The sequence below is a fragment of the Aphelocoma coerulescens genome, chromosome 5 (assembly GCF_041296385.1).
Source record: "Aphelocoma coerulescens isolate FSJ_1873_10779 chromosome 5, UR_Acoe_1.0, whole genome shotgun sequence".
NCBI lineage: Eukaryota > Metazoa > Chordata > Aves > Passeriformes > Corvidae > Aphelocoma > Aphelocoma coerulescens.
Window position 1 is genome coordinate 47775019 of NC_091019.1, and position 9891 is coordinate 47784909.

At 39.4% G+C, this 9891-nt stretch overlaps 1 long non-coding RNA gene across 1 annotated transcript; it reads left to right on the forward strand.

Moving 5' to 3' along the window:
* The first annotated feature begins 957 nt into the window (after positions 1 to 957).
* On the forward strand, positions 958 to 2472 carry LOC138110837 (uncharacterized). Its single transcript, XR_011151096.1, has 3 exons — positions 958 to 1039; positions 1221 to 1298; positions 2197 to 2472. It is a non-coding gene; the product is annotated as an uncharacterized lncRNA (long non-coding RNA).
* Positions 2473 to 9891: the final 7419 nt, after the last annotated feature.

A 9891-nucleotide genomic window follows, 5' to 3' on the forward strand; every position in this document is an offset into this window, starting at 1 on the left:
TCTGGTTCCCATATTCAAAGCTTTCTGGTTGTACCAAACATGATGAAACACCACTGGATTGAATTTGTTGATTTCAATTTCTACCCAGCTGCATCTGCTACAGTTAAGCAAACTCATTTGAATGACTGGTCCAGCATTGTTTCTGACTTGTGGTTGGGGTAAATCACTGGCATCCAGTGCATGGTAATTCTTAACAACATACTCTCTATTGAGTAATGAACATAGATCTGGTTGCTCCAAAAACTTTCATTGCACTTCCCATTCTCTATACTTCAGATTCTCATGCTCCAGTGGATCATCAAACTATTTTCTTGAGAGATTTGCAATACTTTCTTTTTTTTTAATCTTAATTTTTGTTCATCTCTAACATTTAGCATCTCTAACAAGTGGCAATAATTTCCTTCTAGCTTCAGCTTGTGTCATGAAGAAAAAATAGAGATATGTACTTTGAGAGCTAAAGAAAACAAACAAACTGAATAAGGAAGATACTCTAATATGTTCTTATTTACCACATTCTAAAGGAAAGTGAGTTTTCTGCCAGGGGATGTGGTCTTTTACCCTGAGGACTGTCCAGCTATTCCGATTGCAATTTATGTGCTCCTTGGTCTGATTACTAAGATAAGAAGACAAAACTCATGCATTTGTCTTTGAACAAGACTTGCTGTACTTTTCATGGAAAACCCTGGGGTTTTGTAACTGGATTTTCAGCTTGCTTCTACTTGTATGAAACGCTCTTTCTGTAGCAGCACTTTGCCTGTTTTCACTGATCTCAGATAGAACTAGAAGGTCAACCACTCAACACACCTTCAGGATGTGCCTGTGCTGTTCTAGTGCTCCTGACAAACCAGGCCAGCTGGCTAATTAATTGAGGATGAGACACTTGGTGATGTGCACCTGGAAATCATTAGATGCCTGGAGGTTACATGTTCATGAGCCCTCCCTTGGAATTTGGAGGTTATGTATTTGTTTCCCTGGGTTTCTGCTGGTAAAGTTCAAAGAAAGTGATCTGAGAAGCTGAATAATAATTGCTTCTGGCCAGGTGCAATTAGTTGTATTTATTGGTAATAAGAATGCAGATTAGAAGTTGACAGGGAATGAAAATGAATAGAGCAGCCTGGGTCATTGTGTGTGGTTAAATTTATTCTGCAAAATAACTTTTCCTGTGGAAATTAAAGAAATAGTAATAAAATTGAATTAAGTTTGAGGTTTTTTTCTTGTAGTTCATCAAAGAATGGAGAGAAAAGGTCTGTGTGCCATGATACTTCATGCAACTCATGGCCTCATACCAGTGACAGAGAGTGAGTTACTCCCAGGCTGTCAGCTTTTGAATTTTCTTTTCTACTCTTTCCCTTATGTACAGCAACTTTATGTTTTTCCACAGTGTAAGGTCAGATATGTTGCCTCATCACAATTTGTGGCTGGAAAATTATGAGACTAACACACAGATAATCCAATAAAACTCTTCTGTTGGTCAGAAAATGCTTGGTATTTGAAATAAACATTCCTATAAGAAGTTATCTAATTTGGTGAAAATTGTAATGAGAAGTTTTTCAGGTCTGAAATGATATTTGTAACCAGCAATAAGGATAATAATAAGAAACTTTAGAATAATATGGCAGTCTGGGTATACAGGAAGAATGATAATCTTATATGCAGTGAAAATGTAATTTTTTTATTATTTATTTTAGAGAGCAGTTATTTTTTTAATCTATTAATAATGTTTTCCTGCTAGACTTAAGTAATAGGAATCTGTCTAGGAGTCAAAGATTTCTGAGCTACATTCCACAAAGCAAGAAATAAGGCAGAAAATTTTAAAGACATTAGTGAGTAGTCAATCACAAAGGTCAACATGGCTCCTTCCCTTCTACTCTGCTATAGTCCAGCACAGTTCAATGCATTAAAACATTTTTTTGGATTAACTAATCTGTGTTGGATCTTAAATATGTGATTTAGTGCAGCTGAACAAGCTCCTAAAAGACAGCTGAGCCATGGTAAATCTTGCTTTTAGCCTGTGTCAGATCTGAGATAATTTAGTTTTTCCCACCATGAAATTACTGGTAATACAATACAAACATATGCTTCTATGGAGAAGAGCTTATTTTAGAGGCAGATTATAGTAACTTTTTTCTTCCGTTCTTTCTTTTTCTGTTAATACTGGTGGTTTAAACAACATTTTTTGCCCTTTTTTTTTTTCAGAACTGTCTGCAGAGGTCTCCTGTTAGTTTCTGCTACCATCTGTTCTTCTGTTTCAACAGCACAAAACATCAAACAGACTTTTTTTAAAAGTCATTGCCAATTTCACTGAAAGGAGTACATACAAAAGATCAGAACAGAATAACTGAGAAATTTACAAGAGGAAAAGTTGCAAAATTATGGAAAAGCTGTTATTTTTGTTGACAACTTTAAATTAAAGCTCAGATATGCCTTTCCAAGTAGTTGGTGGTCATTCCTATTCCCCCCCTTCAGCTGACACTCTGGATCTTGCTTGACTAGAGTCAACAAAACACATTCCTTGGGTGCAGGGGGAGACCAAAAGATAGGAAGTAATTGAATATCTATAAGATCAGATTCTTTTGGATGGCACCAGTTCAATATTCACCAAGAAAAATGACTTTGCCTTCTATATTTTTAATAAGCCAAGAGAAGAAAGGCATGGATCATGAAATGCAAAGGCTTCAGTACCAGACACAACTAGAGTACCTGGTTTTCTTGCTGCTGTTTACTCTTGCCCTCCTGGAATAAAGAAGGAATGAGACAGGCATGTGACATCCAGACAATTACAAGTTGCAGCCACAAAACTTTGGTTGCATTCTTTTTCTTTAAAAGTCTAACTTTGTTGTTTGCACTAATAATGGTAGTTACTGTTTAGTAAAAAAAAGTTCACCCCCAGGGAGGAGAAAATAATGAGAGGCTGTATGCAAGGAGTATATTTAAAATCAATACATTCAAAGAGGAAAACTGCATAGGGGGTCACTGGGGAGGTCTTAACTTGGGATGCTATCTATCTGTGTCATATTGGATTATGTACATGCCATACACTGAGGGAGATTAAGGTTTATGATCTTACCAGGAAATAAGTCTATAAGAAAAAAATTTGTGCTATTCAAAGGGCCAGAGAATTTGAAATGAAAAAAAAAAATTAAATATTAAAGCCAAGCTGTGTGGGTAGTAGTGGAATAAAGAAGTAAAAGGCTGATGACAGTGACATCACTCAGAAAATGAGAATAAAATGTGGCAGTTTTGATGGACTTTCAAGGCAAAGATTTTGGAGTGAGGGTGGTCAAAAAGACACAGTTTCTCAAATTTTGTGGAATTAGAGATACCAAAAATGCCAACTCCAAACCCCTGACTATGAGAATTTTACAACCTCTGCTTGTTTTTGCAGCGATTCATATAAGAGAAGAATAAAAAAATGCTAAGTGAACTTGCTTGTGTGCCTGAAGATCAAGGCCAGTGAAAAGTTGCTGTGCTGGTCAGAAAGGACTTGTTAATGGTGAGATTTACTGGGATTGTGAAATAGTTTCCCCAAAGGAAGCTGCTACAGCAGACCCATTGCTTGCCCCATTTCAAACAGGCCTTTCAGATGTACTAGGGAGTCTTGTGTAGAGAGCAATCCTGCTGCAGCCCAAATGCACCTTTCCTGTTCCTAGTGTCTGCTAACCTGCTAGAGCCCTTTGTGTAGCCCAGTCAGTTTGGGAAAAGGTTTTGAGTAAATTTTCTTTTGTCCTAACTAGTCTGGCCACTTCTTGTGATCTTCCATTTCATTTCCTAAAAGCAGCTTCATTTTGACAATTGTAATTAATGGATTTCTTTAGTGTCCTCACGTTCTATTGTTAATGCATCAAGAGAATATATAGGCTTCCAGCACAGCTGGAAAAGAATAGTCCAATACTATTTCAGTCTCTTAATATTCCTTTGACATTGTGAGAAATTATGTAAAGAGCCCTAGGATTCTTATTTCTGTTGCAAACAGCCTACAAGACTGTTGAGACTGGGATTGGGAAAGTTATGATTTGTGATGCCACGCTATGCCGAAAGAGGTGGGAAACAACATTCACTGGCACCTGCACTTGGTCCAAAAATTGAAAAGGAAGAGACTGGGTCATTATGTGCAAACTATTTGTATTACAGGCCTCAAGTAGCTGCTTGTGCTTCAGCTTAGGTTTGGAAGAAATAAGTGAATCTCCAGAAAGCTGAATGCTGTTGGAGGAGACAGCTAGATTTCCTCTCTTCTTAAATTCTGAATGGGATGTGTCTAATAATGTGCCTGCTTATTCCACTCAGTGCAAAACCATAAATTTCAGCAGGGCTTTCATACAAGAAATGTACCCTCTGCACAACAATAAAGGCAGCCAAAAATGTGCTCCTTGTCACAGTGATGAGTATATTAGAAAACGCTGAGATAGAGAGCCTGTTAAATGCAGCCCCAGTCAAAGCAGGGTCACAAATTCATGGTGGTGGGTTAGCTCACTCACACTGCTTCCTGCCATTCAGGAATATTCAGGTAACTGGATGTCTGAAGAAGGACTGCTCCTAAGATGGTCATTTGTATTGGGTTGTGAACCAGCCCAGCCCAGGCCCAGCAGAGGAGCCAAGCCAAGCTGAGTACTGCTGACCACAACCAAGCCCAGCAGTCTGGAAGATGGGAGATGCAACGTGGGTGATCTGGCTTTTTGGGGGTTTTTCTATCATTGTTTTTCATTGTCTTAGGCCTGGGGATGGGGAATGCCAGCTGTGGAGAGCACTCACCATCCTGTCTTTGTCTCAGGAGACCATGTGGCCCTAGCTATGGAGAGCATCTGCTGTTTTGGGAATAACTGCATGTCACTGCCAAGCTGCAGGAATGTTGCCATCTTGTTTTTGTCTCAAAGGCCAGGAATAACTAAGTTGAGGTGGTGAACGCCTTTTGTGTGTAAAGCACCTTCTCTTTTGTCATTAATATTGTTGATGTTACTGTGCATTCCTTATTCTCCATTGCTGTTTGCTTTCAGTAAATTTTTATCTCAATCCATGGTCTCTGCCTCTGTCCCTCTCACCAGAGAGGGGCAGAGGGGAAGGGAGTGTCTTACCTGGGGTTTAATTCCCAGCTGGTTTTAAACCACCACAAGATCACTAGCTGAAGTACATGGAGTGTGTCAAGGAAGTTCTGTGCTTTAATGATCCTAAGGTTTATTGTGTTGGCATTTTCTCCTCAGTTTGTATTAGCAGTTTGAAGATAAATTTTAGTAGTTTTTATTGGTAGGGTATTGAGTCTTGGCTGCAAGAATGAGGGTCACTATAGCCAGAAGCTGTGAAAGTCAATTTTGACTTAACATCAACCCTGCTGCTTTAGCTCTGGGACTCTGCTATTCCAGACACACATTTGTAGCAGATTGACTGGAGGCTTGTGAGGCAATTACAAGAACACTTAAATACTTGGCCAAAGCTGCCAAGTTCTCATTACTTTCCATCAGAACCAGAAACCCCAGGTGGAATGCCATGAGCTTGCAGGCAGGTACCTTGTCTCACATACATCTCCATGCCCAGTATCTGCAGTCCTGTACTTTCGTACAAGGCAAAAGCTCGTTAAATACAATGTTGATTTTCTTTCTTTTATTGCTGGAATTACTAATAACACTTACTGACAGTAACAACATTTTCAAGCTTGTGGAGAGGCGAACACTCAATATTTCTGTGGGTTTTCTCTCTTGACTATACACAGTGATTATCCAGGGTAATTTTTGGACAACTACATGAAAGAAAGCTGGAAGATATAATAATGAAGTGGGAAGTGTTTTTATGCCTATCCTGCATGGCACATGCCCTCCATGGCTAACAGCTGGTTAACATCCTTTGTGAACATGGGAACATCTGCAGCACATGCGTATTTGTTTAAAGTTTGCTGCTACAAAAGAATTTGGGTAGACACGATGTACAAGAGGGATAAAGGGGAAACTTTTAAGTAGGCATGAACTCTTCAGTGAGCAGTGTATTTTCTTTTGTGAGATGAGAACATGTTTGTGTTTAGAAAATTAATTATTAACTGGAAAAGACTTTTATGGCAACATTTACCATATTTGTGAGGCATACATGACTAAATAATTCCCCTGCTGACATATGAAACAGTGCCTTCCCCTCTCTCTGCCACCATGCCCCATATGTATCTGTCTCCCACAGACGCTTAACTAGGACTTTCACTGTGAAGCAAACTCTAATGTTTTTGTGACTCAAGGGATAATGAGAATGGACTAAGGCATTAATGTATTCAAGACAGATGATAATTTCCTGCTGCTATATAAAAGGCAAAGCATCTATTGTCAGGGCAGGATCCTCTCACAGTGCTGTGTTATCCCAAATGACTGAGATATTTCCATCTGATGATGTGGGTACATTAGAGTGACAGTTTTCCTGTGTCTTACATCTATTATATTTCCTTGGGAAAGCAGTGCTCATTCTCAGAGTACTGTATTTGCTTCCATAATGGTATTGGTTCCCTGCAAACAGAGTTTGACCTTAAAATTTGTATGTATTGTGCATCTCTCTTGTCAGGCTTGGTAGTGGCCCAAGACTATGGGTGTTATACTGCACAGTAACTGTAAAAACAAACAAAAAATAAATACTGGGTAAAAATCCTGGACTAGGAAGACATACTGGCCTTATTCACTTAGAAGTCTCAAGTGCTAAAGCCTGGCTCATGCACATTCATCTGCTAATGTGCTGCTAAAGCACTGAGTGCTTTACTTCTGCTTTGAACAGTGCAAACCTCCCTCATTGAGATACTTCATTTGGTCACCTTAGCTGTCTGCAAAAAAACTCTGCAAGCAGACTTTAAAACATAAAGTAAATATTTACTAGATAACACACCTGAGAGAGAGGATTTAAGAGAACTACAAGGCAAAATGCTGGCAGGCTCACCACCTGACAAAGTACCAAAAGAATCTTTCCAGACAAAGCAGGCATGGGTTGGGGGGGAAGGGCTGATTTCTGCTGCTCCCTCAAGCCAATCCTCTATGATGGTGAGGTGCCATTTCCTAGGTTTTCCCCCAAAGATTCTATACCTTTCCACTTTAGTTTTTTTTTCCTTGAATCTCTGAGCTACCCACAGTTCCTGGCCCAACTATCCTAACTTCATAGTTTTCCCTTTCTTATCTTTAAGGTTTCTGTTCCAAAAACTTTCTCACAGCTGTTTTCCAGAGGTGATTTCCTGAGAACTCCATGCCAAGATGATGTAACTGGGTCAGATCAGAGTTGGGTCTTAAATCCTTGGAGAACAAAGCTCCTTGACACAGGCTGAAAGTTTGTATATGTTTGAGATAAGATGGGATAAGTTCTTGCAAGAGGAGTCCATTGAGAATCATCATATTCACAGAAACACTATTTGGCTTCAGAGGTCTCTCAGTCTCCCATTACAAAAAGCTTGCAAGAAGCACTGAGGAAATCACATTTACTGCATTCTTATACTCCTCCCTAGATATTAGCAGAGAGTGACCTTTCATCTGATATAGCATGACTGCTCTTATAAATTTGTGTACAGTTATGATTGCTCTGGGATAGAATAAGGACTGGTTTTGAAGGTCCATTGCTGAAAAAGCACTCCTTATGTGTTATTGATCAACATGAGAATGCTGTGGTTTAGGGGGACAGCAGTTATGGCCTCTCTTTCCCTCTGTTTTCACTCCATCTCTCACGAGGTCATCAATTCAGGTTTCCTCTTATTCCTTCTTCATGCTCATGGGTATTTAAGAATTTAAAGGGTGATCCTTAGCATGTTATTTCTCCAAACTCACCGTGAACACAGATTGGACCCATCTCCTTTCCTCTGCACACCTTGTCACTCTCATTCATTCTCCCAGATGAACATGGGAGAGAAAATCTAAATTGTAAGGGATAATGTGGAAGACTATTTTGTGGAAAGGACCTGGTTATCAGTGGAGTGTAATCTTTGTATAGAATGAAATCATTCTGAAAGCATGTATGATCCTGATCTTGATTTTGTAATCCATAAAAATCTGGTCTAACTTTTCCCTACCTCCCTTCCTTCCCTTAGTAAGACCTCTATTTTCTGACCACTGTCACAAGTGTTTCCCATGCACAAATAAAACTCACTTAAGAGATCTCTTCAGATCATAGTGTAAACCTTTAAAAAATTACAAAATATGCCACAAACAGAACTGTGAACTCTGTTGCTTATAATGTCCTGCAGAACAGGATATTTCAGTTGTAAGGGATCCTCTATTAGGCTTTCGCTACCATGTCATTACTACTGGCGGGTGACACATTTTATGTGCAAGCCAAAGTGTGACGCTACTACTTCATGTAGGGGACCACCTACCAATTTCACAGCTGAGCTAAAAATCTAACAGAAAGTAGGATTTGTTGTAAAATCTCTGACACCTTTTACAGACAACTGTTGCTAGAACACCTGGAGAGCAACTTTCTTTCAAGTACTTGTGCTCATCTTTTTCAGATGGAGACCAGAAGGGTTGAAAATCACGTCTGAGCTTTGCACTTGTAAGTGACTGGAGGTTTGAAGTCACCTGTTTTGGATGGAGCTCATTAACACTTTCACGTTACTGTTATTCAAGGAGCCTTGTTAGTACTTCATGGTGCATGGGTCCAAAGAGAGTTAAGCTCCCTTTCTTAGAGTTGTGTTGTTTCTGCCATGCTTTTCTGCCTCTTCACTGGACTGGATGTTGTGCAATTAAAAGGTATGTGCTAAGCAGATTTGTTGAGAAGGATGACCACGTTTTCCTTGTTTAGAGCCACATTCTTGGTGTTTAAAATAGGAAAGGCAGTGGCCTTAGTTTAGAAATGAAAGGCAGGACACATGAGTTTGAAGATGTATTTATCTTAGATTCAGACACTGAGCACTTAACAGTTGTTTACACAGGCCTCTTCATTTCCAGCATGGACTTGTTGAGCTTGGTGTAATGTGGGACTTTGAAGTATGAGGTGGTTTGCAGATGCATGTTGTATATGACATCTGAGGTCAGTGTGTGTAATAGTCTCCATTGATATGTTTGGCCCAGGATATGCTTTCCTGCTTCCCACTGCTGTGTTGATCTTACATTTTATGGCCTGATTTGTCTGTCCTAGATTTCCACCTTTCATTATGGGACTTTTTCTCTCCCTTTATAGTATTTCAAACTTTTTTCAGTTCAGCAAACAGTTTGTTCCCCCCTCTGTCCTTCAAATAAAGTTTTCTTTGGCAATCCCTGTTAGGATAAATTCAATAACTATTTAACTCAGAAGGATCCCTGAGGAGGAAGCCAAGAGTCAAATGCTACAATTATTCACATTTTGGTGAGAGGAATCAGACTTCTCAGGAATCATTTCAAACAAGGCACTAACAGTTTATTTCTGCTGGGTGGAAGCAGGAAGTGTGCTGGAGGGAACCAGGCAGCCTCCTGAGCACCATCAGGAAGCATAAAATGGATGGGCAAGCAGAGGAAGAGAGAGAGGCATTAACAAAGAAAAATGTCTCATTTCCTCTCTGAAACTAATTGGAAAAATATGTTACTGGTTGTGGCAGTGGTAATTTCTCAAGGTAGCAATATCTGCAGCCTGTCCTGGCGTGGGGCTGGCCACAGGTTGGACCTCTACCTGAAATGTCTGTGATTAGTGCAAACTATAGTTGTTTGTTTACAGTATAAATGGACACACACACACACAGACATATACACATATAAACATACCAACATATACATGTGTAAGAGGTTTTGTTCCCACTGAGGATCTATGCTTCATTTCCAGTTATTCTTGACTATACATACATTTACAAAATAAAACATAGCAGAAAACAATTATTTTTTTTTTTTTTATTAAACTGTGATTTTATTCACTGCCTGTTCTCTGTTCTCATCCCCACTTGAGGGTAGCTTATTCCATGAAAATACAGGGAGAGATGGAGGG